The following is a 25,203-nucleotide window of genomic DNA, read 5'->3' as shown; positions in this document are numbered from 1 at the left end:
AGTTTATTTAGGTAGTTTCCATTAAAAATGTGGATTTAAGAATTTATAATAGCAATATACAAAGTAACAGACTTTAATATAGCAATTGAAGTAAATCTATATGCTCTGGCCCAATTATATAACCATCGTCTACCTCAGTTCAACTGAGAGCTAGACTTTGTCTTTTCTTGTCCCTGTACAAGAAACACAGAAAGCTAGCATGCAGGTACAGCAAGCAATGAGGAAGGCAAGTGGCATGTTAGCCTTTATTGCAAGGGTATTAGAGTATAAGAGTAAGGAAGTCTTGCTGCAATTGGACAGAACTTTGGTGTGATCACAATAGAGTACTAGGTACACTTTTAGTCTCTGTACCAAAGGAAGAATATACTTGCCTCAGCAGTTGCAATGAAGGTTTCCTAGATTCCTGGGATGACAGAGTTGTCCTATGAGGAGACATTAGGCTGGATCTTGTTTTCCCACCGCCGTGATCTTGCATCTGGTGGGCACTTTGAATATTCATGGCAGTGCCCCCCACCATCATGTGGGGGGGGGGGGTGGGTGGGTGGGGGGGTTGCCTCAGCTAGGCCATTCACGGATGACCTGCTGAAGAAGCAGGTGCTGGCACCATTTTTAAAAAGCTGCCAGCCCTACAAACAGCACAACACAACACAGAGTTGACCCCTTCCCCGGTGGCACCAGCTTTCCCTGGATGGGAAAGGAAAGACGTGTGAGTGCCACCCATCGCACTGAAGATCGGGAACTGAAGGTAAGATTGCTGCAAATTACATTTTAATTAATGCAAATATGTAATTTAAAAATGCAAACTCGGGTCCCATCGCAGAGTGGCGGAGGGGCTGCCACGGATTTTCCCCACCACCAGGAAGATCGGGCCAGGCAATCCTAACATCAGGTTCCATGGTGGGTCACTGCCACTCCGATTTTCTGGCTCCCCCGCCACAGAACTCGACATTGGGAGGAGAACAAAATCCAGGTCATTGAGTAGAATGGGCCGATGCACTCCGGAGTTTAGAAGAATGAGAGGTGATCTCATTGAAACATATAACATTCTGAAAGGGCTTGACAGGGTAGATGCTGAGTGGTTGTTTCATTTTTTTTTATTCATTCATGGGATGTGGGCTTCGCTGGCTAGGCCAGCATTTATGGCCCACCCCTAATTGCCCTTGAGAAGGTGGTGGTGAGCTGCCTTCTTGAACCGCTGCAGTCTATGTGGAGTAGGTATACCCACAGTGCTGTTAGGAAGGGATTTCCAGGATTTTGACCCAGCGACAGTGAAGGAACGGCAATATAGTTCTAAGTCAGGATGGTGTGTGACTTGGAGGGGAACTTGCAGGTGGTGGCATTCAAATGCATTTGCTGCCCTTGTCCTTCTAGTTGGTAGAGGTCGCAGGTATGGAAGGTGCTGTCTAAGCAGCCATGGTGCGTTGCTGCAGTGCATCTTGTAGATGGTACACACTGCTGCCACTGTGCGTCGGTGGTGGAGGGAGTGAATGTTTGTGAATGGGGTGCCAATCAAGTGGGCTGCTTTGTCCTGGATGATGTCGAGCCTCTTGAGTGTTGTTGGAGCTGCACCCATCCAGACAAGTGGAGAGTATTCCATCACACTCCTGACTTGTGCCTTGTAGATGGTGGACAGGCTTTGGGGAGTCAGGAGATGAGTTACTCGCTGCAGGATTCCTAGCCTCTGACCTGCTCTTTTAGCCATATTTATATGCCTGGAGAGTCTAGAACTGAGGGGCATAGTCTCAGGATAAGGGAACAGCCATTTCAGACTAAGATCGGGAGCAATTTCTTCATTCAGCGAGTTGTGAATCTTTGGAATTAACAGATTTTTGGAGTTGAAGTCCAGGATCAGCCATGACCTTATTAAATGGCGGAGCAGGTTCAAGGGCCCATATGTCCTATTCCTGCTTTTATTTCCTACATTCTATGTTCTTAATTCTCTGAATTCCATAGCAAATCAAGTAGTATGCACAAATAAAAATGACATTCCAAACAGAAATGCTGCCATAGAGGAAAGTATCACATTACTGCGTACCTCAGAAACTTTGAAGGGAAACAGATTATGATTTTCTTTAAATTTGAGAAACCTAGAAACCCATACCCATAAACACAAGACATAATCAGCAGAAAACCGTAGGAGAGAAGATGAAATAAATTAGTAAGTATTGTTAATGGTTGAAAAGCATCCTGGTGATAATGAGTTTTTTCTTTGCTCTTGAAAAGCTGTTAATACTAATTTTAATTTTAGTTTGTTCAATCAGCTATTCATGAACTCTATAATCAAGCATTTTGAGATTATTACAACAATCTTTAATGAAAGCTTTTCCTGATGCAAAGGTCAGATAAATATCCATAAATTAGTCAATTGCTTTTTGAAAAATCAAAATCCCAAGATTTACATTCGATGTGCCATTCGTAACAGCAACTCTTAAATTAATGTATTTCTTTGTATATAATTGCACTTTTTCAGGCATTTGTTTAAACCTTGATTTTTCACCCACAAATAGAGGTAGTTCATCCTGTTCAAACCCTCTGAAGACATCTTCATTATAGGCTGACTTCCAAAGACAACAACTTGGATTTCTACTTGTCATGTAGAACGAGATGGTATTTAGAGAGGAAATGATACAAAGGAGCAGATGTCGAGTCATAGGGGAAAAGTTAAAGCAGGTGATTGACAGTTTTCTCAAAAAAATTGATTAAAGTTTATTTTTAAGTGTATTTGTTTCAGGAGGAGTTTCTTGGCTGTAAGACCTTTCCTCAACCCTACTCTGTGAGGATTCCTTAGAGGAAAAATAATCAAGTGACCTCAAAGTACCTGCTATCCTTCCGTGACTGAATGTCCACAAGAATGGACATTATGTCTAATTTTCTAGAACTTAGATTCATCCAGTGTGGAAATTAATAATTCCAGGGGCTTGATTTTCAATTTGGATGGGGAAACTGACCCCCAGATAATTTTTGGGCCCGGCCCCTTGCCACTTCTGTGTCGCTCATGTGATACTATCTTTAAATGTAAATGTCCTAATTGGGCCAGATGTGAGTTGAGTGCCCAATTGGTAATGCTGAGTGTTACCAGAAGGTGGGAGATGCCTGCAGACCGCAAGTGGCAAAGGCAGACGGTATCCATGATGGGGCCTGCCACTGCCTTACAGAAGCGAGCAGGCAGCACCTTGGAGGGCCAGCAACCTAACCGTGCAGGAAAGTGGTCATACAACCAAATGAGATGTACTGCGCAGGATCCAATGCAAGATACCCGCTCCCCAGCCCATTAACAACTTCCTCAAGGAGCTTAAGAGCCAGTTAGTTGGAAAAGAGTGGGTTCCAACTCCCTCCCCCCAGTCTCACATTGAAAATTGGAGCGGGTCCTTGAGACATCAGAATTCAGAGATGCCTTCCTGGAACACGATCTTCAGTCCGGTCCTGTATTCATGCTCATCCCCAAAGCACTGTAAAAACCTGGCCCCAGCTCTCCTTTCTGAATGGATTTGTTTTGTCACCGAACATTTTAAGAACAGAATCCCATCTACATATGACAAAACTGCATTTGTGTGCAATTGAAGCTAAATTGACAATATCTTTCTGATATACACGTCTAAAACCTAGGCATATAAAGTTAATATTGAGAGACCAGTCTTCAGTGTCTTTGTTCCTCGTTGCAGTAGCCTTACTTACACATATGTCAGCTAAACACAGTGGTGTAGAAATTACTGTAAGTCCATTTTCGTCTGCAGAATGGATGCCATGTCTGGAGCATGTGCCCAATCATATGCCCCAAAGAAGTCCAAAATTCATCCTCCTTACTAATTTAAATAAAATATGCAGGCTGCTTGCATGCCTCGTGCTGTTCATTGGCAGTTCGCACAATCGGTCAAGTCAATTTTGCACATTGCTGTTGCCATTTAAAGGCAGTCTACACCTCTCAATGGTGAGGTGCACATTGGCTGCAGGCAACTGTTCCTGAACATTATGCATTATGTTAGACACAGCAGTAGCTGCAAGGACCCTCTAGTTTTCTGATGCTGTATTGGAAGTTTTGGGAGAGGAGGTCTGTGGGGGAAGGGACACCTTCTATCCACCAAGCAGCAGAAAGATATCCTGGCAAGCAGCATGCCTGACTGGGCAGAACTGGTAAAGCACATCAGTGCCAGATGCATTGCCTCCAGGACATGGCAGCAGTATAGGAAAAGGTTCAATGACCTCACAAAGGCAGTTAAGGTAAGCCCCCGAAATCATATCTGCCATTATTCTCTGCTTCACCGTGCACCAACAGAGTTGGTCCCCTTAAGGATCAGTGTGGCAATCTATGTGTGGAGCCACAGGAAATGGGCGAGGTCTTAAATGAATATTTCTCGTCCGTATTTACCGTGGAGAAGGTCATGGAAGCTAGTGAGTTCAAGGGAGGGAACACCAATATCCTGGAGTATATCAACATTACAAAGGAGGAGGTGTTGGAGGTTCTGAAGCGCATTAAGGTGGATAAATCCCCAGGGCCTGAACAGGTTTATCCTAGGATGCTATGGGAAGCAAGGGAGGAGATTGCTGGGGCCCTGGCAGAGATTTTTGTATCATCGTTAGCCACGGGTGAAGTACGGAAGACTGGAGGATGGCTAATGTTGTGCCTTTATTTAAGAAGGGGAGCAGGGATAAGCCAGGGAACTACAGGCCGGTGAGCCTTACATCAGTGGTGGGAAAGTTATTGGAAGGGATTCTGAGAGACAGGATTGATATGCATCTGGAAAGGCGTGGTCTGATTAGGGATAGTCAGCATGGCTTTGTGCGTGGGAAATCATATCTCACACATTTGATTGAGTTTTTTGAGGAGGTGACCAAGAGGATTGACGAGGGCAGGGCGATAGATGTTGTCTACATGGACTTTAGCAAGGCCTTTGACAAGGTCCCGCATAGTAGGCTGGTCCAGAAGGTTCGAACACATGGGATCCAGGGTGAGCTGGCAAATTGGATACAAAATTGGCTTGGTGATAGGAGGCAGAGGGTGGTAGTGGAGGGTTGTTTTTCAGATTGGAGGCCGGTGACCAGTGGTGTGCCGCAGGGATCGGTGCTGGGCCCTCTGTTGTTTGTCATATATATTAATGACTTGGATGTGAATGTAAAGGGCATGATTAGTATGTTTGCAGATGACACCAAAATTGGTGGACAGTGAAGAAGGTTGTCTACGGTTACAACAGGATAAAGATCTACTGGGAAAGTGGGCAAGGGATTGGCAAATGGAATTTAACGCAGACAAGTGTGAAGTGATGCATTTTGGAAAGTTAAACCAGGGCAGTACATATACAGTGAATGGCAGGGCCCTGGGGAGTGTTGTTGAGCAGAGAGACCTTGGGGTGCAAGTACATAGTTCCCTGAAAGTGGCAATACAGGTAGACAGGGTGTGAAGAAGGCATATGGCATGCTTGCCTTCATTGGCCGAGGCATTGAGTACAAGAGTTGGGACATCATGTTACAGTTGTACATGACGTTGGTTAGGCCGCATTTGGAGTACTGTGTGCAGTTCTGGTCGCCGCACTACAGGAAAGATGTGATTAAGCTAGAGAGGATGCAGAAAAGATTCACAAGGATGTTGCCTGGTTTCGAGGGCTTGAGTTATAAAGAGAGATTGGATAAGCTGGGTTTGTTTTGCCTGGAGCGAAGGAAGCTGAGAGGGGATATGATAGAGGTATATAAAATTATGAGAGGCACAGATAGGGTAGATAGCCAGAGTCTGTTTCCCATGGTAGGGGTGACTAAAACTAGAGGGCATAGATTTAAGGTGAGAGGGAGGAGGGATCAAAGGGGTAACTTTTTCACACAAAGAATAGTGGGTATCTGGAATGATCTGCCTGAGGAGGTGGTGGAGGCAAGAACAGTCGTGACATTTAAGAGGCATCTGGAAAGGTACTTGAATGAGCAAGGCATAAAGGGATATGGAATTAATGCAGGCAGATGGGATTAGTATAAATGGGCATTATGGTCGGCATGGACGCAGTGGGCCGAAGGGCCTGTTTCTGTGCTGTACGACTCTATGACTCTATAACTGTAGTCCCAGCACTCATAACCCTTCCTTCCCCTGATTACTAGCACTCTCAGTGAATCACTGCAGCACCTTTTGTTACAATTTCCTTCTGTTCCTACTGTAGCACTCTTAATCTGCTACTCTCCTCACTATTACTTCCTTCACCTCTTCATACCTCTGTCACTTTCACACACCAAGAAGCATATTCTACCTTTACATGCATGTCCTGACATCTCGAACATCCCAATGACTCAACATTGACTCCATACCTCATGAAGTTTCATGGCATCAGGTTAAATATGGGCAAGGAAACCTCTTACTGCCTCTTATCACTTACCGCCCCAACCCCTCCCTCTCAGCTGATAAATCAGTGCTTCTCCATGTTGAACACCACTTGGAGGAAGCACTGAGGGTGATAAGGGCGCAGAAGGTACTCTGGGTGGGGGACATCAATGTTCATCACCAAGAGTGGTTCGGTGGTACCACTTCTGACTGAGCTGTTTGAGTCCGAAAGGACATAGCTGCCAGACTGGGTAAGCGGCAGGTGGTGTGAGAACCAACAAGAGGGAAAAATATACTTGACCTCATCCTCACCAATCTGCCTGCCGCAGTTGCATCTGTCCTTGACAATACTGGGAGGAGTGAGCACGGCACAGTCCATGTGGAGACAAAGTCCCGTCTTCACATTGAGGACACCCTCCATCATGTTGTGTGGCATTACCACAGTGTTAAATGGGATAGAGTTCGAACTAATCTAGCAATGGAAAACTGGGCATCCATGAGGCACTGTAGACCATCAGTAGCAGCAGAATTATACTCAACCACAATCTGTCACCTCATGGCCCGGCATACCCCCCACTCTACCATTACCATCAAGCCGGGAGACCAACCCTGGTTCAATGAAGAATGCAGGAGGGCATGCCAGAAATAGCACCAGGCATACCTCAAAATGAGGTGTCAACCTGGTGAAGCTACAACCTCGGACTACTTGCATGCCAAGCAGCATAGCAGCATGCGATAGATAGAGCTAAGCGATCCCATAACCAACCAATAAGATCTAAGCTCTGTAGTCCTGCCACATCCAGCCGTGAATGGTGGTGGATAATTAAACAACTAACTGGAGGAGATGCCTCCACAAATATCCCCATCCTCAATGATGGGGGAGCCCAGCACATCAGTGCAAAAGATAAAGCTGAAGCATTTGCAACAATCTTCAACCAGAAGTGCCGAGTTTATGATCCATCTCGGCCTCCTCCTGAAGTCCCCAGCATCACAGATGCCAGTCCTCAGCCAATTCGATTCACTCCGCGTGATATCAAGAAATAACTAAAGTCACTGGATACTGCAAAGACTATGGGACCTGACAATATTTCGGCAACTGTACTGAAGACCAGTCCTCCAGAACTTGCTGCGTCCCTAGCCAAGCTGTTCCAGTACAGCTACAACACTGGCATCTACCCGACAATGTGAAAAATTGCCCAGGTATGTCCTGTAAACAAAAAGCAGGACAAATCCAACCCAGCCAATTTCCGCCCCATCAGTCTACTCCCAATTATCAGTAAAGTGATGGAAGATGTTGTCAACAGTGCCATCAAGTGGCACTTGTTTGGCAATAACCTGCTCAGTGATGCCCAGTTTGGGTTTCGCCAGGGACATTCAGCTCCTGATCTCACTAGAGCCTTAGTTCAAACATGGACAAAAGAGCTGAACTCCAGAGGTGAGGTGAGAGTGACTGCCCTTGACATCAAGGCAGAATTTGACCGAGTACGGCATCAAGGAGCTGTAGCAAAACTGGAGTCAATGAGAATCGGGGAAAAATCTCTGCTGGTTCAAATCATACCTAGCGCAAAGGAAGATGGCTGTGGTTTTTGGAGGTCAATGATCTCAGCTCCAGGACATCACTGCAGGAGTGTCTAAGGGTCATGTCCTAGGCCCAACCATCTTCAGCTGCTTCATCAATGACCTTCCTTCAATCATCAGATCAGAAGTGGGGATGTTCGCTGATGATTGCACAATGTTCAGCACCATTATCGACTCCTTTGATACTGAAGCAGTCCATGTAGAAATGCAGCAAGACCTGGACAATATTCAGGCTTGGGCTGATGAGTGGCAAGTGACATTCGCGCCACACAAGTGCCAGGCAATGACCATCTCCAACAAGAGAGAATCTAACCATCTCCCCTTGACATTCAGTGGCATTACGATTGCTGAGTCCCCCACTAACAACATCCTGGGGGTTACCAGACCAGAAACTGAACTGGAGTAACCATATAAATACCATGACTACAAGAGCAGGTCAGAGACTAGGAATCCTGCAGCGAGTAACTCACCTCCTGACTCCCCAAAGCCCATCCACAATCTACAAGGCACAAGTCAGGAGTGTGATGGAATACTCTCCACTTGACTGGATTGGTGCAGCTCCAACAATACTCAAGAAGCTGAACCCCATCTCGGACAAAGCAGCCCGCTTGATTGGCACCCCATTTATAAATATTCAGTCCCTCCACCACCGATGCACAGTGGCAGCAGTGTGTATCATCTACAAGATGCACTGTAGCAACACACTAAAGCTCCTTAGACAGCATCTTCCAAACCTGCAAACTCTACCACCTAGAAGGACAGGCCAGCAGATTCATGAGAACACCAACATTGCAAGTTCCCTTCCCAGTCACACACCATCCTGACTTGGAACTATATCGCCATTTCTTTACAGTTGCTGGGTCAAAATCCTGGAACTCCCTTCCTTACACTCCCTGGGACGACTTACCAGGGGTAAGCAATGGGGTACAGGTATCTGGCACAGAGTCTGTCCCTGTTGCTCAGAAGGGAAGGGGGAAGAGGAGCAGAGCATTAGTCATTGGGGACTCCATAGTTAGGGGAACAGATAGGAGGTTCTGTGGGAACGAGAGAGACTCACAGTTGGTGTGTTGCCTCCCAGGTGCCAGGGTTCGTGATGTCTCGCATCGTGTTTTTGGGATCCTTAGGGGGGAGGGGGAGCAGCCCCAAGTCGTGGTCCACATAGGCACCAACGACATAGGTAGGAAGAGAGATGGGGATTTAAGACAGAAATTCAGGGAGCTAGGGTGGAAGCTTAGAGCGAGAACAAACAGAGTTGTTATCTCTGGGTTGTTGCCCGTGCCACGTGATAGCGAAGCGAGGAATAGGGAGAGAGAGGAGTTGAACACGTGGCTGCAGGGATGGTGCAGGAGGGAGGGTTTTGGTTTCCTGGATAATTGGGGCTCTTTCTGGGGTAGGTGGGACCTCTACAAACAGGATGGTCTTCACCTGAACCAGAGGGGTACCAATATCCTGGGGGGGAGATTTGCTAGTGCTCTTCGGGGGGGTTTAAACTAATTCAGCAGGGGAATGGGAACGTAAATTGTAGTGCCAGTGTACAGGATGTTGAGAGTAGTGAGGTCAGGGATAAGGTTCCAAGGACGCAAGAGGGCACTGGCAACCAAGAACCTGGTTTAAGGTGTGTCTACTTCAACGCCAGGAGCATCCGGAATAAGGTGGGTGAGCTTGCAGCATGGGTTGGTACCTGGGATCTCGATGTAGTAGCCATTTCGGAGACATGGGTAGAGCAGGGGCAGGAATGGATGTTGCAGTTTCCGGGATTTAGATGTTTCAGTAAGAACAGAGAAGATGGTAAAAGAGGGGGGGGTGTGGCATTGTTAATCAAGGAGAGTATTACAGCGACAGAAAGGACGTTTGAGGACTCGTCTACTGAGGTAGTATGGGCCGAGGTTAGAAACAGGAGAGGTGAGGTCACCCTGTTGGGAGTCTTTTATAGACCTCCGAATAGTACCAGAGATGTAGAGGAAAGGATAGCGAAGATGATTCTCGACAGGGGCGAGAGTAACAGGGTAGTTGTTATGGGGGACTTTAACTTTCCAAATATTGACTGGAAATACTATAGTTCGAGTATTTTAGATGGGTCAGTTTTTGTCCAGTGTGTGCAGGAGGGTTTTCTGACACAGTATGTAGACAGGCCAACCAGGGGCGATGCCACATTGGATTTGGTACTGGGTAATGAACCCGGCCAGGTGTTAGATTTAGATGTAGGTGAGCACTTTGGTGATAGTGATCACAATTCGGTTAGGTTTACCTTGGCGATGGGCAGGGACAGGTATATACCGCAGGGCAAGAATTATAGCTGGGGGAAAGGAAATTATGATGCGATTAGGCAAGATTTAGGATGCGTAGGTTGGGGAAGGAACCTGCAGGGGATGGGAACAATCGAAATGTGGAGCTTATTCAAGGAGCAGCTACTGCGTGTCCTTGATAAGTATGTACCTGTCAGGCAGGGAGGAAGTTGTCGAGCGAGGGAGCCGTGGTTTACTAAAGAAGTTGAAGCGCTTGTCAAGAGGAAGAAGAAGGCTTATGTTAGGATGAGACGTGAAGGCTCAGTTCGGGCGCTTGAGAGTTACAAGCTAGCCAGGAAGGATCTAAAGGGAGAGCTAAGAAGAGCAAGGAGAGGACACGAGAAGTCATTGGCGGATAGGATCAGGGAAAACCCTAAGGCTTTCTATAGGTATATCAGGAATAAAAGAATGACTAGAGTTAGATTAGGGCCAATCAAGGATAGTAGTGGGAAGTTGTGTGTGGAATCAGAGGAGATAGGGGAAGCGTTAAATGAATATTTTTCGTCAGTATTTACAGTAGAGAAAGAAAATGTTGTCGAGGAGAATACTGAGATTCAGGCTACTAGGCTAGATGGGATTGAGGTTCACAAGGAGGAGGTGTTAGCAATTTTGGAAAGTGTGAAAATAGATAAGTCCCCTGGGCCAGATGGGATTTATCCTAGGATTCTCTGGGAAGCTAGGGAGGAGATTGCAGAGCCTTTGTCCTTGATCTTTATGTCGTCATTGTCGACAGGAATAGTGCCGGAAGACTGAAGGATAGCAAATGTTGTCCCCTTGTTCAAGAAGGGGAGTAGAGACAGCCCTGGTAATTATAGACCTGTGAGCCTTACTTCGGTTGTGGGTAAAATGTTGGAAAAGGTTATAAGAGACAGGATTTATAATCATCTAGAAAAGAATAAGTTCATTAGCGATAGCCAGCACGGTTTTGTGAAGGGTAGGTTGTGCCTCACAAACCTTATTGAGTTTTCGAGAATGTGACCAAACAGGTGGATGAGGGTAAAGCAGTGGATGTGGTGTATATGGATTTCAGTAAGGCGTTTGATAAGGTTCCCCACGGTAGGCTATTGCAGAAAATACGGAAGTATGGGGTTGAAGGTGATTTAGAGCTTTGGATCAGAAATTGGCTAGCTGAAAGAAGACAGAGGGTGGTGATTGATGGCAAATGTTCATCCTGGAGTTTAGTTACTAGTGGTGTACCGCAAGGACCTGTTTTGGGGCCACTGCTGTTAGTCATTTTTATAAATGACCTGGAAGAGGGTGTAGAAGGGTGGGTTAGTAAATTTGCGGATGACACTAAGGTCGGTGGAGTTGTGGATAGTGCCGAAGGATGTTGTAGGGTACAGAGGGACATAGATAGGCTGCAGAGATGGGCTGAGAGATAGCAAATGGAGTTTAATGCGGAAAAGTGTGAGGTGATTCACTTTGGAAGGAGTAACAGGAATGCAGAGTACTGGGCTAATGGGAAGATTCTTGGTAGTGTAGATGAACAGAGAGATCTTGGTGTCCAGGTACATAAATTCCTGAAGGTTGCTACCCAGGTTAATAGGGCTGTTAAGAAGGCATATGGTGTGTTAGCTTTTATTAGTAGGGGGATCGAGTTTCGGAGCCACGAGGTCATGCTGCAGCTGTACAAAACTCTGGTGAGACCGCACCTGGAGTATTGCGTGCAGTTCTGGTCACCGCATTATAGGAAGGATGTGGAAGCTTTGGAAAGGGTGCAGAGGAGATTTACTAGGATGTTGCCTGGTATGGAGGGAAGGTCTTACGAGGAAAGGCTGAGGGACTTGAGGTTGTTTTCGTTGGAGAGAAGGAGGAGGAGAGGTGACTTAATAGAGACATATAAGATAATCAGAGGGTTAGATAGGGTGGATAGTGAGAGTCGTTTTCCTCGGATGGTGATGGCAAACACGAGGGGACATAGCTTTAAGTTGAGGGGTGATAGATATAGGACAGATGTCAGAGGTAGTTTCTTTACTCAGAGAGTAGTAGGGGCGTGGAACGCCCTGCCTGCAAGTAGGGGCGTGGAACACCCTGCCTGCAACAGTAGTAGACTCGCCAACTTTAAGGGAATTTAAGTGGTCATTGGATAGACATTTGGATGAAAATGGAATAGTGTAGGTCAGATGGTTTCACAGGTTGGCGCAACATCGAGGGCTGAAGGGCCTGTACTGCGCTGTAATATTCTAATTCTAATTCTAATTCTAATTCTAACAGCACTTTGGCTATACCTACCCCACGTGGACTGCAGTGGTTCAAGAAGGCAGCTCAGCACCACCTTCTCAAAGGCAATTAGGGATGGGCAATAAGCGATGCCCAAATCCCATGAACAAATAAAAAAAATACTCTAACACTGTCACACTTCCTTCGTTCCTTGTAGACCAAGCATGAGTACAGTAATAGGAACAGGCAGCCACAGAAAGAATATTATGATTCACCCCAATGTTGTGTCTACTTGAAGATTTGGCAATGGGCTTGGTTGGCAGTGACTGTATAATGAGTGTGGCATTTCGGAAGGTTGAAGGAAAAATCCTGCAGCATTTGAAACTATCTTCCCCTCCTTCTCTTCAGACTTAAATTTCATCCTTACAAATTGTTGCTGTTTTCAGAAGCCAAACATCTGTCTTTGCTTGTCTGTGTGCCACTAAATGCTAGCACCCCTTTCTTCTATTTCAGCTCCAGAAGCTGTACTTAGCCCTCAGGAAGCAGAAGAAGAGGCCAGCACAATGCAACAGGAGACCTCACTCAACTTTACACTTGGAAACACTGGCTCAAAGACTGGCACCATGGGCATTTACCGGACAGGATTGTTCATGAAGCAGCTCACCGAAGAGTCCACATCCTAGTGCCGCTGCATAGCTCTACTCCAGTGGCATAAAGAGTGTCACCCATCAAAAAGAGAAGTTTTTCAAAAAAAAATCTCCCTGTGGAGCAGGAGTGCTTCTCCCAGTTCCACAGCACAACCCCCCCAATCCACAAACATTTAATTTTCATGACATCCTAAGCAGCTAAGATATAAAAATACTTACTGTAATAAGTTACTTGTTGATCTGCAGCTGAAGCAGTGTTTATGCTGTATTATGTATTTAGTATATTTGTGTCTCCCAAAAGGGATACATGCTCCTTGTACATTAACTTGTAGGATCCATGTGTTGTACAACTTCAACTTTGTCTGAGGGCTGATAGTGACGCTTGCTTGCTCCCCCTTCACAACTGCTTCCCTCACATTGTCCTTCCCTTGCTGCCTGAGATTTATCTGAGAGAGAGGTAAGTAGCCCAAATTCAAGCCAGTAACATGCCTCTGTCTGGCAAGCTTTGGGACGTCATTAATGTTTCCACAATGTTTCAGATGTAGAGAGTCTACATTAACTTATTTGTCCTCTCCACAAATGCTGACACAGCGTATTGTATTTTTGTTTTCGATTTCCAGCATCTGCAGTATTTTGCATTTTGTGTTCAAGGTATTCAAGCAGCCTGTTCCAAGGATTTTTCCCATGCTGATGTTGCACCTGCCACTTTGAAATAGGTAGGCTGGATCCAAGGTGACTCCTTTGTTTATGTTCTCTCTTTTGTGACAAGAGCCTTGACTAACATTTCATCTCGATATTCGTAGGAACAGGGTCATGGCAAAGTGGCTTGTGAAGAATAGCATTCTGTGATTTGTGTCATCTCACTTCATGGCAATGATCATTCAGAATGACGGCACTATTTCCCTTGTACAATGTCAGCTTCATTATCAATATGCCTGGAGCTCAGTTTCCAGATTTAGAAGTCTGGTTGTCACTGTCTGTTGTCATTTAATTTGATTGCATCTGCAATGGTGTAGGCTGAGCTATTCCTAACTATCAAAGGCATTTTATAACTCCCATCTGCTTGGCAATAATGCAGGCATGCTGTTTTATGTATTTTTCTGTAATTATGTGAAATTAAAAAATAAACTAACTTCTCCCATTGTTCATTGTGTTTATCCACTAAGTAGCGGAATCATATAGATCAGGAATGTCCCTGTCTGTGTCAGGGCAGCTGTTTATTGCTGCAGAGACAGTGAAGCTCCTAAAATTGTTTCTAGCATCAGAAATAAGGACAGGGAAGAAAACATTCTGGTTTTGCGCACCAACTGCTGTCCAGAAACCCCGACAGCAAATGTGCAAGTATTGATAATAAAAACAAGAAATGCTGGAACCACTCAGCAGGTCTGGCAGCATCTGTGGAAAGAGAAGCAGAGTTAACGTTTCGGGTCAGTGCGTTCCGATGAAGGGTCACTGACCCGAAACGTTAACTCTGCTTCTCTTTCCACAGATGCTGCCAGACCTGCTGAGTGGTTCCAGCATTTCTTGTTTTTATTTCAGATTTCCAGCATCCGCAGTATTTTACTTTTATTTTAGTGTGCAAGTATTGATGGTCAGTTGGAATGGAACTGGGTTTGGTTATGATGCCATCACTCAAGTTAGTTGCTGATAATCCCAGCCCAAGCTTGTACATGAATATCTGAGTGGAGCCATATCCGACCAAAGAGTCCATGCCTTCATAAGAGGAGGGAGAGTTGCTGATTTGAATAAAATTATACTGAACCAATTACCTTGGTAGAAATATATCGGGTCATGGATAACTAAGGCTAAGTTTCAAGTTTTTACAAAGAATTAAGTTGGCTTTATGGCAGCATATGTGTGAATGGTACACTTGTGAGTTGAGGTGATGTGAAGAAGTCATTCGTAATGTACAACATGGGAGATCAGGGCAGGCTGGAGATTGAGCATTACAGCGATTGGGGCAGGTCAGAGAGTGCGGCATTTATGTTGACATAAAGCCAATACAATTCTTTGTAAAAATCAACAAACTATCCTTAGTAATCCATTACCCTATACTTTCCACTAAGGTAATTTTACTCAACTCAGCAGCTTTTCCCTCGCTTAGGAAGGCATTGACTCATTGGCCAGGTATAGTTCCACTGGCACTCTCCGTTTCTTCACTCAGTTACTCATGAGCCCTGGGAAACATGCACAGCAGCTGTTAAATTAAATCTGGCTCCCAACTGCACTATAGCAGCCTGATTAAATATTATGATGAAGTGCCCTGCCTCTGCAAGATGGGAAACAGGCACACCTCACAACACACCACCATAAAAATGACCACAGGTGCATACATGTTGAGTTGAGCATGCATTTCCCAATTTTTAACTTTTAATCCCTGATCCTCTCCCGCCAATCAAGGGAGTAATATCAACATGAAGTTTGAAGAGCAAGGAGAAAAAAATCAAATTTCATGTAAATGTAATAATAAATCATTCAATCTCAAAGTAAACATAATAAATTAAACTTGTAAGCATTTTGGTTCAGGTGTTATATGTATGTAAATCTTTGAAAGTAACAAGATTTTTCATTCAATTAAATTACATAATCATCCAGTACTGATGGTAGGAAGAAATGGGCTTAATTACATTGAGCAGGATTTTATCCTGCCCTTGGAGATGGGAACAGTGGCGGGGGTGGGGCACAAAATGGCAAGGAGTGGCATCTGGTGGTGTGCCTGATGTTATCCTGGCCCCCAAGGGCAGCCTCTCACCTCCGCTCTGATTTTATTGAAGTCGGAGTGACCTGGCACCACGTGGGGGCACCACCAGGTCCCAGCAGGGTGGGGAATGCCCCTTTGGGGACAATCCATGGTGGTGATGGCTGCCCCCCACTGCAAGAAGGCCATCCCAACCATCACCAACACCACTCAACCCCTCACCGGGGCCTGCCTGACTGACCAAGCCGACCCCGACCCCACTTACCTGAGTCCTGAGGTCTCCAACATCTTGTCCTCCACAAGCCTCCTGTAATATTCGGAGTGGCCACCACTCCCAATGGCGCTGTCAGTACTGCAGTGCTGCTGGCCTTCCGATTGGCAGACAGCTCTGGAGACGGAAGCTCATCCCTAAAGGGATAGCATCCTCGATGGTGGGCAGTTAATTGGCTGTCTGTCATGAAATAGCACCAAGGGTCCAAAACAACGCCAAGGCCAGGTCTACCCCGCATTCCGGCTCTCCACTGGGACCACCATCGCCTGGATAAAATCCCAGCCATTATACAAACTACTAGGAACCTTCCTCAGAACTATAAATTAGAATTAGCACACAAAAGCAACAAACCTTGTATTACATCTAGCTAGATAAACTAAATTCATAAACTAAAATTTGCTCAATGTCTAATATTAGAAGCAGCATATTTTTGCATAAAAGTAAGACTTTTATTCCCTCCCATATTGTTTGATGTGCCGACTAATATACCAGCATCTTACCCTCAATTCTGATAAAATAAATGTTCTGTGAGTTTCCCTATTCAAAATCTATTTCTACTGGAAAATAATCTGTTTTTGTTGATGATTATATTTTTATATTTTTATGAAGGGCCATTATAGTTATACTAGACATTTCCTTAGATTGTAAGATTATGAACAACTCTAAAAACTGTATCAAGCAAAGAACTAGCTTTGCAGAATTAGGCTATGTTAATGCTAGTGGTCGAAAACAGTATACATTTGTGATGTCAAAAAGCAGCACTCTTGTGTGGGTTTGGAGCACTGTTTCAAGCAACATTTATGTCTGTGGTCTGTGAGACTGCAGGCCCCATGAAAGCTGAGACTTTGCACAGTAGATTACTGACCTTTGACTTTAGATGGTTGATAAATGGATATTTATTGTATTACAATAAACATCTTCCTAAGGGATGTTGCCTCAAAACCTTTCATGTTAAGTTGCTGTGTTTCCTGCAGATTTTGATTGAATATCATGAACCTTCTGATTTATAAGTTGCCCTACTAACCAAACTTTACATCAGTGATACTTATAAGACAACCTCCACCTCTTTCCTCCCTGTGAGACTGAGCACACTTACAGCCCATGCATTGTCAGCCTCAATTCACAGCCCATCAGCTCTGGGATATTGGTGTTGCAGAGATTTAGGGAAGAGATGAAAAGAGAGGTGAAAGAGAGAGATTTTATAAAGGGAAGATTTCTAAAAAATTCAAAGAAGGAGGGTGTTGCTTTAAGATAAGTATAGAGATTGGTCCTTGAGAAAATCATTGCTCAGGATTGTAGGTTTGTACAGAATGCTTGTGAGCAATTTCAAGTTCTGTATAAGTATGCTATTATGATTATTCTCAGAAAGGACTTCAGTATTCCAAATGTTAAACAGCCCTGCACTTGTAGTAAGATTCCAGCTTCAACCTGTAGTTCTTTTTTTCAAATGTTCTCATATCCTTGGCTTGATTACTTAACTCACCTTTATTTCATCTGCTGGTACTTATAAAGTGAAACATAAATTGGCTTCCTTCCAAAGTGAAGAGTAACTTCCATAAATCAAAGAGGAAGTGTTAGCTCCTTTGTGCAAATGGGCTTTTATCTGTATACAATAAAGAGAGACTATGGCCCTTTGTCACAATAACATTGTCATGTACTAATTTGGAAGACATGTTTTTGAGGTAAGAAAAATCTGTTTTTCACCATTGCCACCAATCAGCTGAACTCATAAACTAGTGGGGCATGAAATTCATCTGCCCTGATTTTTGGGTGAGCTGCCCACACCAATTGGAAACAAGGTGGGCAGCAGGTAAAATTCATGTACCCACCTCCTGTCCTTGATAGTAGTGTGACCATGAGCAGCTCCCATGCAGCCCCAGACTCCACTAGGCTGCCGGCGTCCTCTGTGCACCACAGGGAGCCGAATAGCATTGTGAAGAAACCGCATCCTCCAGGCTGCCTTCCCTTTTTAAAGCCACAGTCTCTGTAAAATGGAAATTGCAGCAATGTACTGCAGGATAATCACATTTTGGCACTGAGGAATAAGGTGTATTACACACCAGGAGAAGGAAATGGTTCCCGACCTAATCGAGTCATTGAGGTAAACAGCAAGAAACAGGCCCTTCGGCCCATCAGGTCCATGCAGCTCATCAAGCACCTATCTATTCTAATCCCATTTTCCAGCACTTGGCCCATAGCCTTGTACGCTATGGCATTTCAAATGCCATCTAAATACTTCTTAAATGTTGTGAGGGTTCCTGCCTCTACCACCCCTTCAGGCAGTGTGTTCCAGATTCCAACCACCCTCTGGGTGAAAACATTTTTCCTCAAATCCGCTCTAAATCTCCTGCCCCTTACCTTAAATCTATGCCCCCTGGTTATTGACCCCTCTGCGAAGGGAAAACGTTTCTTCTTATCTTCCCTATCTATGCCCCTCATAATTATGTACACCTCAATCTGGTCCCACCTCAGCCTTCTCTGCTCCAAGGAAAACAACTCTAGTCTATCCAGTCTCTCTTCATAGCTGAAATGCTCCAGCCAAGGCAACATCCTAGTGAATCTCCTCTGCACCCTCTCCAGCGCAATCACATCCTTCCTATAATGTGGTGCCCAGAACTGTACACAGTACTCCAGCTGTGGCCTAAGTAGCGTTTTATACAGTTCCATCAAAACCTCCCTGCTCTTATATTCTATGTCTCGGCTAATAAAGGCAAGTATCCCATATGCCTTCCTAACCACCTTATCTACCTGTGCTGCTGCCTTCAGTGATCTATGGACAAATACACCAAGGTCCCTCTGACCCTCTGTACCTCCTAGTGTCCTACCATCCATTGTATATTCCCTTGCCTTGTTAGTCCTCCCAAAATGCATCACCTCACACTTCTCAGGATTAAATTTCATTTGCCACTGCTCTGCCCATCTTCCGTGTCGTCTGTGAACTTACTGATCATACCTCCTATATTCACGTCTAAATCATTAATGTACACTACAAACAGCAAGGGTCCCAGCACCAATCCCTGTGGTACACCACTGGTCACATGCTTCCAATTGCAAAAACAACCCTCGACCATCACCCTCTGCCTGCTGCCATAAAACCAATTTTGGATCCAATTTGCCAAATTGCCCTGGATCCCATGGGCTCTTACCTTCTTGACCAATCTCCATGCGGAATCTTATGAAAAGCCTTACTGAAGTCCATGTAGACTACATCAACTGCTTTACCCTCATCTACACATCTAGTCACCTCCTCAAAAAATTCAATCAAATTTGTTAGACATGATCTCCCCCTGATAGAGCCATGCTGACTATCCCTGATTAATCCCCACCTCTCCAAGTGGAGATTAATCCTGTCCCTCAGAATTTTTTCCAATAGTTTCCCTACCACTGATGATCACTGGCCTGTAATTACCTGCTTTATCCCTACTACCTTTCTTCAACAATGGTACCACGTTCGCTGTCCTCCAGTCCTCTGGCACCTCACCTGTTGCCAGAGAGGATTTGAAAATTTGTGTCAGAGCCCCTGCCATCTCCTTCCTTGCTTCATATAACACCCTGGGATACATATCATCTGGGCCTTGGGATTTATCCACTTTTAAGCCTGCTAAAACTGCTAATACCTCCTCCCTTTCAATGCTAATTTGTTCAAATATATCACAATACCCCTCCCTGATCTCTACACCTACATCATCCTTCTCCATAGTGAACACAGATGAAAAGTAATCATTTAAAACCTCACCTATGTCCTCTGGCTCCACACACAGATTGCCACTTTGGCCCCTAATGGCTTCTACTCTTTCCCTGATTATCCTCTTGCCCTTAATATATTTATAAAATGCCTTGGGATTTTCCTTTATCTTGCCCACCAGTGTTTTTTCATGCCCCATCCTTTTTGAATGACTCCCACCGGTCTGATGTAGACTTTCCTATGAGTAGCTGCTCCCAGTCCACTTTGGCCAGATCCTGTTTTATCATATTGAATCGGTCCATCATTGTCCTTTTCCATAACTACCTTAAATCTTACAGAGTTATGGTCACTATCCCTGAAATGCTCTCCCACTGACACTTCTATCATTTGTTCGGCTTCATTCCCTAAGATTAGGTCCAGTACTGCCCCTTCTCTTGTAGGACTTTCTACGCACTGGCTCAAAAAGCTCTCCTGGATGCACTTTAAGAATTCCGCTCCCTTTAAGCCTTTTGCACTAAGACTATCCCAGTTAATATTGGGGAAGTTGAAATCCCCTACTATTATCACCGTATTATTTTTACACCTCTCTGAGATTTGCCTACATATCTGCTCCTCTATCTCTCCCTGACTGTTTGGAGGCCTGTAATACATTCCCAGCAAAGCGATTGCCCCCTTTTTGTTTTTAAGTTCTACCCATATGGCGTCATTTGAGGAACCTTCTAAGATATCATCCCTCCTTACTGCAGTAATTGACTCCTTGATCAATAGTGCAATGCCCCCTCCTCTTTTACACCCCGCTGTCATGCCTGAAGATTCTATACCCTGGAATATTGAACTGCCACTCCTACCCTTCCCTCAACCATGTCTCTGTGATAGCAATAATATCCTATCAGTGACCGCACTCGATACACTAGGCAAAATGGTGGAGACCAGGAAGGAAGCTCTGTGCCTGGGTGGGGGGGGGGGGGGGGGTGGTGGGGGGGGCAGGAACCCTCAAGACACAGCCTCTGCAGGGAATGGGAGCAGGAGGCAAGGGTGCCCAGAGTGTGGCACCATGAATCTGCATCTTCAAACCACATCTCACACTCACCATACCACACACCTCTCACATTGCTCAATGCACTACACTCTTGTCACTTGCCCAGAAGCACACCCTTACACTCAGAACTACACCTTCCAATTATGCCAGCCGTGCACACACCACTACATGCCTCCGTAAACCTACTGCTATTCAGCTCTGGCAGGAACATCAGCCAAACACACTGATGCACAGTCACTAACATTCGGCCCTCTCTCTTGCAGGAGGTTTTTCACAACAGAAGGGAGATCCACAAGACCAGTGGAGAAGCAGTACACATCTATCACCTAAACGCCCTTGAGGAGATGGTCCATAAGCTAATGGGCACCGATGCCGCAGAGCCAGGGTACTGCCAAACCCTTCCAGGATGATGGTAAATTGCTGCCTTGTCTATCTTCTCCACTAACGCCTCACACTCATCCTGAAAGGAGGCATGAAATGGAAGCTGCTGACCATGAATGACTGTGCACATTCTGCTTTCCTCCTCACCTGCCCTTCCATCACCCTTACCCTCCCCTTATGCTTTTGTGCTTTCAGATAATCAAGAACTGCCAGTGGCTCAGCCACAACAGCCTCAGGCAGAAGGGTGAGAGGAAGAACAGCCCTCTGAAGAAGCAGTGCCATTACTTGACTTTACACTCACAGCTACAACCTCAGATATTAGCACTGCACATTCTTTAGACAGTAGTTTAGCATCAGGATCTGCATGTGATGAGTCATCGGGCACAAGGCTGCTGCAGCAAGGACATGGGGATAAGTCAGCTCGTGCAAAACTTCCTGGAAGGCAAGGCCACACCACTTTTTTTTAATTTCCAAAATATACTTTATTTATAAAAATCTGTAAAAAATACATTACAAAACAGTTCTAAACAGCACCAAATCAAAAAATGCAAACAGTGCAGAGGAGGTCAGTTTCCTTCAGTACAAGAGTGAGTTGCCTCACAACCCTTCCATTTCATTTTTCATGCCATATACATTTTACAGCAAACAAAAATTTTCCGGATACAGTTCAAGGGGTTTTCCATGGATCCAGCCCCTCAGTTCAGCTTGGTGGGGGGACCTTACACAGTGGTCTTTCACCATTGAGCCTTTGCTGCGGCTGCCCCAAGCATTAGTGCGTCCCTCAGCACGTTGTCCTGGACCTTGGAATGTGCCAGTCTGCAACATTCAGTCGTGGACAGCTCTTTGCGCTGGAAGACCAGCAAGTTTCGGGCAGACCAAAGAGCGTCTTTCACCGAATTGATAGTCCTCCAGCAGCAGTTGATGTTTATCTCAGTGTGCGTCCCTGGGAACAGGCCGAAGAGCACAGACTCCTGTGTTACAGAGCTGCTTAGGATGAACCTTGACAAAAACCACTGCATCTCTTTCCACACCTGCTTTGCAAAGACACATTCCAGAAGGAGGTGGGCAACCGTCTCTTCCCCACCACAGCCACCTCGAGGGAATTGTGCGGAGGGGGTGAGACTTCGGGCGTGCAGGAAGGATCTGATGGGGAGGGCTCTTCTCACCACCAGCCAAGCTACATCTTGGTGCTTGTTTGAAGGTTCTGATGATGAGACATTCCGCCAAAGACTTTTGCAGTCTGCTTGGGAAACCATCTGACAGGATCCACCATCTCCTTTTCCCGTAGGGCCTTGAGGACATTCCGTGCAGGCCACTGCCTGATGGATTGGTGGTCGAAGGTGTTTTTCCGCAGAAACGTTTCCACGAAGGATAGGTGGTACGGAACAGTCCAACTGGATGGAGCGTTCCGCGGCAATGTGACCAGGCCCATCCTTTGCAACACCGGGGACAGATAGAACCTCAGCAGGTAGTGACACTTGGAGTTTGTGTACTGGAGGTCTACGTACAGCTTGATGCAGCTGCACACGAAGGTAGTCATCAGGATGAGGGCGACGTTGGGTACATTTTTCCCACCCTTATCCAGAGGTTTGAACATCATGTCCCTCCAGATCCAGTCCATTTTGGATCCCCAGATGAAGCGGAAAATGGTTCGGGTGACCGCCACAGCGCAGGAGTGGAGTATGGGCCAGACCTGCACCACATACAGCAACAACGTGAGCGCCTCGCACCTGATGACCAGGTTCTTACCCATAATGGAGAGAGATCGCTGCTCCCACATGCTCAGTATCTGTTGTTCCCTGCCTCTAGCTCCTTCCAGGTTTTGGTGCATGCCCCGGTCCTACCGAACCATATCCCAGCACCTTCAGGTAGTCTGGCCTAACGGTGAAGGGGACAAAGGATCGTTCAGACCAGTTCCCAAAGAACATGGCCTCACTCTTGTCGTGGTTTACTTTGGTTCCCGAGGCCAGTTCGAACTGGTCGCAGATGCTCATCAGTCTGCGCACAGACAGCGGGTCCAAGCAGAAAACGGCGACGTCATCCATGTACAGGGAGGTTTTAACCTAAGTGCCTCCACTGCCTGGGATTGTCACCCCTCTTATGCTCGCATCCTTCCTAATAGACTCGGCAAAGGGTTCAATACAGCAAACAAACAAGACAGGGGAGAGAGGACAGCCCTGTCTGACTCCAGATTGGATTGGGAAACTTTCTGATTCCCATCCATTGATTGAGACTGCGCTACTGATGTTTGTGTAGAGCAGTTTGATCCAATTGCAGATTCCCTCCCCAAACCCCATTTTGGAAAGCACGTCCATCATGTAGATGTGTGATATCCTGTCAAAAGCCTTCTCCTGGTCCAGGCTGATGAGGCAGGTGTCCACTCTCCTGTCCCGTACATAGGCGATCATATCCCTGAATAGCGCGAGACTATCAGAGATCTTCCTGCTGGGTATAGTACAGGTCTGATCAGGGTGAATCACCAACTCCAGAGCAGACTTGATTCGACTGGCTATGACTTTTGACAGGATCTTGTAGTCAGCATTAAGCAGTGAAATGGGCCGCCAATTTCTGATTTCTGCCCTCTCCCCCTTCCGCTTGTAGATGAGGGTGATGATGCCTTTCCTCATGGATTCTGACATGCTGCCGGCCAGGATCATACTCTTGTATACTTCCAGCATGTCCGGGCTGACCCAGTCCCACAGGGCCGAATACAACCGAATACAAGCCATCGCTTCCGGGAGTTTTATTCGTCTCGAAGGACTTGACGGCCTTTGTCAGCTCGTCCAGAGTTAGCAGCGTGTCCAGTCTCTCCCTCATGCTGTCATCTAAGACCTCTGTGATAGATGACAGGAAGGACTGGGAGGCTTTGCTGTTTGTGGGCCACACAACAGTTTTGCTGCAGGGGATTCAGATAAGGACCTTAATGGGGTGAACTTAGAAACAGTGCTATGAAAGCCTACCTGATGATTTGCACTGTAAGGTGCTGCTAGCCGCAGGCCATTTCCTGCATGGCATAATTCAATGGGAGTGGCGCACACAGGTGCATCCCTTACATGCGCCCAAAGTAGCTGAAAGTGCACAATCATGTCTTCACTGATGACAACGGCCTGTTGCAATGCCAGGATACCAAAATTGGTCAACAAACAAAAATCTTCCTTACTCATTCCTGAAACAACAAGCATTATGAAGAAAGATGGGCCCTGTTCTGAGACTACTTAAAGGGCCATTCAACAAGTTGCAGCTGGGGTGCTTTTGACTTACTTATATTCAGGCAAAGATTGTGGAAGCACTGTGGTGAGTTGCTGGAGGAATTTGGAGCTTTTTGCTGACCACTAAATGAGAGGAAATAATATTGCCTTACATAGGTATGGGGGCAATAGTTGCAGTGTCACCTGCTGTGCAACATAAGCAAAACATGGAGAGGAGGAGGCAAAGAGGGAAACCTCTGTGAACAGGAAGGAGAAGGAGGGCTCTCCTTAGAAGGCCCTACCCAGAAAGGGTCTTCCGGGAGCCTCACGCCTACTTAGCAATGAGCCGGAAACAGTGTCTCAGGAGGCTATACTTTAAAAAGGAGGTAGTGACAGAGTTGTGCCACCTCATTCACGATAACCTGCATCCTCAAACCAGGACAAGGATGATACAGTGGCAGTGAAGATCACTGTCACCCTTTCTTTCTACCAAACAGGATACTTCCAGGCAGAAACATGTGTCATCAGCAACATGTCACAGTTTGCAATGCACAGACGCATCAGCGAGATGACAGAGGCACTCCGCAGGAGCAGAGAGGACCGCATCCTCTTCTACCTGAGGAGGGAAAAACAGGATGAAAGGGCATGTGGGTTTGAGGGATAGTGGGCTTTCTGTTGGTGCAGGATGCCATTGATTTCATGCATGTTGCTCTGCTGGCCTCCCATGTCAACAGGGAGTAATACTACAACTAAAAAGTGATCACTTAGTCAATATGCAGCTGGCGCGCAACCACACCAAGAAGTTCATCTCAATGAATGCCCCTATCCTGGTAGCACCCATGATGATTTCATCCTGTGACAGTCAGCAATAGACACCATCTTCGGGCCACCAAGATACACCACAGGTTGGCTGCTCAGTGACACAGGCTACACCCTCATGATCCCCTTCTGCCATCCACTATGTGAGGTCGGAGGG

Source organism: Heterodontus francisci, chromosome 1 (assembly GCF_036365525.1).
Source record: "Heterodontus francisci isolate sHetFra1 chromosome 1, sHetFra1.hap1, whole genome shotgun sequence".
In the NCBI taxonomy this organism is placed as follows: Eukaryota; Metazoa; Chordata; class Chondrichthyes; order Heterodontiformes; family Heterodontidae; genus Heterodontus; species Heterodontus francisci.
This window is presented reverse-complemented; position numbering follows the sequence as displayed.